Source organism: Myotis davidii, unplaced genomic scaffold (assembly GCF_000327345.1).
Source record: "Myotis davidii unplaced genomic scaffold, ASM32734v1 scaffold801, whole genome shotgun sequence".
NCBI lineage: Eukaryota > Metazoa > Chordata > Mammalia > Chiroptera > Vespertilionidae > Myotis > Myotis davidii.
In genome coordinates, this window is record NW_006290777.1 from 303,526 (window position 1) to 308,418 (window position 4,893).

The window sequence follows — 4,893 nt, forward strand, 5'->3', positions numbered from 1 at the left end:
TAAAAATTAAGAGCATTTAATCTTATCAAAGAAGTTCCTACCTTTCATCTATAAATTCATATACTGTGAATATTTTCATACTCAGAATAACACACCTCAAAGTATTAGACATCTATATATATAAAAGCCTAAGTGACCGGCTGACTGGCTGGAGCTCATGCAGGAGCTGCCCCCTGGTGGTCAGTGCACTCCCACAGCAGGAGCAGCACTCAGCTAACAGATGGGCATCAAACACCGGACTCACAGAGGGCGAGTGCAGCTGGGGCAGTGTGAGCCTCTCCTGCGGACACTCCCCCTTGGTGCCAGTGTGGTGGCAGCGGCAGGTGCAGCGGGGCCGGGATGAATGGGAGAGGCATGAACAATGGGCTAGAGACCGATGAGCTGGCGGGTAAGGCTGGGCTGTGGTGTGTGGAAGTCCACTGATCCCTGTGGGCGAGGCTGAGGGACCCCAATGGTGCACTAATCTGTGCACTGGGCCTCTAGTATATAAATACTAATCCAAGAATAAAAATAAGTATAAGCATATAGCAATAGAATTACTCTAGTCAAGGTAAATAAAATTAAAAAACAAAAAATACTGAACACAGAGTACAATAACTGTAAATTAAAATTAGGTGAAAGATAAAATAATATTACATTATAAAATTTTATATTTAATGTTTTATAAATTATGATTAAGAAACAGGTTCTTCAATGGCAAATTAAACCTTAAATAAATGTTTGCAAACAATTTCTCTTCTGAATAACAGACTTTTGAATCTTTTTGGTCTCCAAAGGCAAGGGTACTACCATATTAATGCTTAAATGTCTAAATTGTCCTCTTATCTATAAGACTACCCTTAACGTTTGGGCCTAGAGCAAAGAAAACAAAAAAAGTCCTCCTTTCTTCCAAGAGCATAAATTTGCAATTGATAAGGTCATGTTTTGTTAAGTCTTAGATAGCAAATTTTTAAAAGTATTCTCCTTTAAGCAGTCAGAAGACAATAGAAGAGATGTGGCTCATGACCTTTACTCTTGGGATTAACCTCTTTGACCTCTTCAGATTTAGGATCTCTAAATTTTTCTGCTATTTCAAAAATATCGGCAGGGGAAAAAACTAGTGGCAGGATTTACAAGTTTTAAGGGAGAGGAAAAAGAGAACAAAACTAAAATAATCTTGGAAGCAAATGGACGTATTCATTCTTTCTGAATACTTGTGACTTATCATGTACGAATATAAAATGTATATGCCCACGTGGCAACGAAAGCACTTCTTTTCATTGATGGTTCGTTCCCATGGGGATCACATGACCCCCAGCCTATTCCAGCTTCTAAATGCTGTCCTCATTCCTGGCTCCAGGCTCCCCTCACTTCACCTTTTCTGTCTCTGCTTCTGTTGTCACACAGTCTTTTCTGTCTGACCCTCCAACTTCCCTCTTACAAGGAGCTTTGTGGTTACCTGGATAATCCAGGATAATCCTCTGATCTCAAATCTGTTGATGTAAAGACTTTCAAACCTGTAGACAATTTTTATAAAAATTCATTGGAGCCAAACAGAGGATATGCCTGGAAGTAAGATTTCAATAAACTGAGAAAAATGCTCCTGAGAATGGTAGTTTGCAGAATCTTTTATGCACTTGAAATTAAGGAAGCAACAGAAGGAAGATTACGTGGAGGCCGGAGAAAGCAACGTGGGGATTGGATTACAGGATACTTAAGAATATGTGCTCTCTTAAGGGTTAATACACCCTTTGAGGTGTATTATTTCTGGTACTTCACAGGTATCTTTTTAAAATTTATTATTATTTTGTAATGTTTTTATTGATTTCAAGGACAGGAAGGGTGGAGAGATAGAAACATCAATGATGAGAGAGAATTATTGATCATCTACCTGCTGCATGCCCCCTACTGGGGATTGAGCCTCAAACCTGGGCATGTGCCCTCACTAGGAATCAAACTGTGACCTCCTGGTTCCTAGGTCAATGCTCAACCACTGAGCAACACTGGCTGGGAAAAAAAATGCTTTTATAAATTAATTTTAGAATCTTGAGTCTCAGATGCCCAACACGGTACTGCTGGCCAGGGAGGTTGGCGGTGTCAGAGGGAGGGGCCAAGGTCCTACCTGGCTCTGAGTCTGGAGAGAACCAGAACCGGGGTTGCCTCCATCAAATCATGTAACGAGGGCCGGGGCCCGGGAGCACTAGAATCCCAAGGGGCCTGTGTCCACCTGCATACAAGATGGGGCTTCAGCAGGGACCAGCACCTGGGCTTCTGGGGAGGCTCCCTGGTGGGTAGGGGCAGGATGCACGGTGCTGGGCCTCCGAAGAGGGGGGCAGGGAGCATTCCTGGGGGCAGCAGTGGCCACAAGGAGGCCCAGAGCTGGTAAGCTCCTTTGGGTTCCAGGGCTCCCTTCCTCTCCAAACCTAGGGCCCAGCAGGCACAGGGCCGAGTCCTCACTCCATGGGGTGAGTGACATGGGTGGCTCGGTCCCCTTCCTCCAGAGCCTCTGGCAGTGAGAATGCTCCGTGGGCCTCCTGGGCAGAGGGAGGCGGCAGGTGGGATGGAGCCAGGCTTGGAATCAAGAGGCCTGGCTTCTGGCTTTGGCTGTGACCTTGGGAAGTCTCTTCACTCTTTGAGTCCTTGCTCTCAGCTGCAAAACAGGGACGATGCCTTCTCCTCACAGGATGGTGGGAAGGTTAAACTGAAGTACGTAGCAACCATCTCAGGTAGAAACTCTAGTTTATCTTTAACCCTGCGGTTTGGCTTCTGTGCTTATTTGCTCTGTTTAACAATAGAAAAGTTATTTTGATTTTCTGAATTATATAAATCATCCCATTCGGTTGAATATCCTATTGATTGTAATGTGAAATCCCATGGGTTGTGGTCATACTGGTCTTAGAAAGCACATTTTCCTTTACCTGGGAAGGACAGCACAGTTATCCCAAGGTCAGAGGGCTCCAGTTAACGTGTCCTTGTTGACTCAGTGATCCGGAGACCCAAAACTGTAATTTAGATAACATGCCTACGTTTAACCCAGGTTCCTCATTCCAGACCCGAAGGCTCTAGATAATGTGTTTCTGTCAATTCAGTGACCCCGAGACCCAAAACTATAATTAACATGTGCTTCTGCTTCTGTAAACTGCTTTTTTGCAAACCAGGTTCCTCATTCCAAACCACAAGATGTCATCAATACCTTTGTGATCTTTGCCTATATAAGTCTGGCGTTGCCACCATCTTATCACTATGAGATTTGGGAATGACCCCTCATAGTCCCGGATTGCAATAAATGTGACTCTTTAATTCGACTTCTTGACACATCCTTCTGTGATTCGCGGGGTACATTACAACAAACACAGCAAGAAACGGGGGGCTAGCTGCCCACAAAGGTGACGCGTGTTTACACCGAGCAGGTGAAGGTGCAGGCATCCCCACCCCTTCCTGGGGGTTCTGAATCTCTGCTGTTCACTGCTGCCCCTCGGGCCTGAGCCTGCTGCCCTGGTCCCCAGGCCCTGCCACTGTGGAAACTCCGCCCCCCGCCCCCACATCTCACAGAGGGGACACAAGGAGTCCCTCCTCCAACCCCAGCCAATGAGACATTTCCCAGTAGCTCAGCAGGAGCTGCCCAGGGCCAGCAGGGGCATGAGGTCTCGGGAGGGAGAGGACCTGTGCCGGTCCCTTTAGTGGTCTCTGTGCCCTGTGAGTGCCTGTGCCCCATGCGGGCTCTGGGCCTGTGACGTGCTCTGTATGTTTCTGTGCAAGAGCTGGGGATCTTTCCAGAGCCCAAATGTGCTCCTGCCAGGCACTTGCTTACACCCCCACTTGCTGCCCATCCCCAAATCCCAGGTCTTTGTGAGTTGACCCCAGGGTACCAGGATTCAGCCTCACCTCCTGCCTGGCCCTGGGTCACTGCACTCCTGCAGGCAGCCCCCATCCGCCCCTGTAGGACCCTCCTCTCACTTCTGCTCAGGACTTCAGTTCCACGCCCTCCAGGAAGCATTCCAAAAACTTCGGGAGTAGATTAGGTGCCCAGCCCCGGGACCTCCGAAAGCCTGGGGAGCAGATCCTCTCCCAGACTTGTACCTGGCTGCTCACTGCCTCCTCGAGGCTCCGCGTGGAGGCTGAACTCTTGGGGCCTGTGGCTTGGTCAGCCCTGGACTCTGCAGACTCTGAGGTGGGATTGCTGGCTGGAGAGGCCCCGAGTGAATTCCTACCCTGCTGGTGCCGGCAGCAGGCCCCTTAGAGCAATGGGCCCTAGGGAGAACCTCTCACGGAGAGGGGGCTGCTCACTGGGCTTCCCTCTCCACCTCACCGCCCTGGCTACCGCTGTCCAGCAGCCACCTGAATGTGTACAGTGGTGACCCTCAGGTCACAGATTCCCTGGGGAGGTGTCACCAGCAGCTCCTGCCCAGCCGACCTGACCCAGAAGCATGAGCTTACAGGTGCTGGGAGCCGGGCCCTGGCCAAGGAGCGGCAGAAGGACAATCACAACCTAATTGAAAGGAGACGGAGGTTCAACATTAATGACCGCATCAAGGAGTTGGGAATGCTGGTCCCCAAGGCCAGTGACCTGGACGTGCGCTGGAACAAGGGCACCATCCTCAAGGCCTCTGTCGATTACATCCGGAGGATGCAGAAGGACCTTCAGAAGTCCCGGGAGCTTGAGAACCACTCTCGGCGCCTAGAGATGACCAATAAGCAGCTCTGGCTGCGAATCCAGGAGCTGGAGATGCAGGCTCAAGTGCACGGCCTCCCCACCGCCTCCCCACCGCCTCCCCACCGCCTCCCCGTCCAGCATGAACATAGCTGAGCTGGCCCAGCAGGTGGTAAAGCAGGGGCTGCCTAGTGAGGAGGGCCCGGGGGAGGCCTTGCTATTGGGGGCCAAGCTCCCCGACCCTGAGTCACTGCTGGCTCTGC

General features: G+C 49.8%; 1 pseudogene; it reads left to right on the forward strand.

Moving 5' to 3' along the window:
- The first annotated feature begins 339 nt into the window (after positions 1 to 339).
- Positions 340 to 4,893, forward strand: part of LOC102754532 — a 25,042-nt pseudogene continuing 20,488 nt past the window's right edge.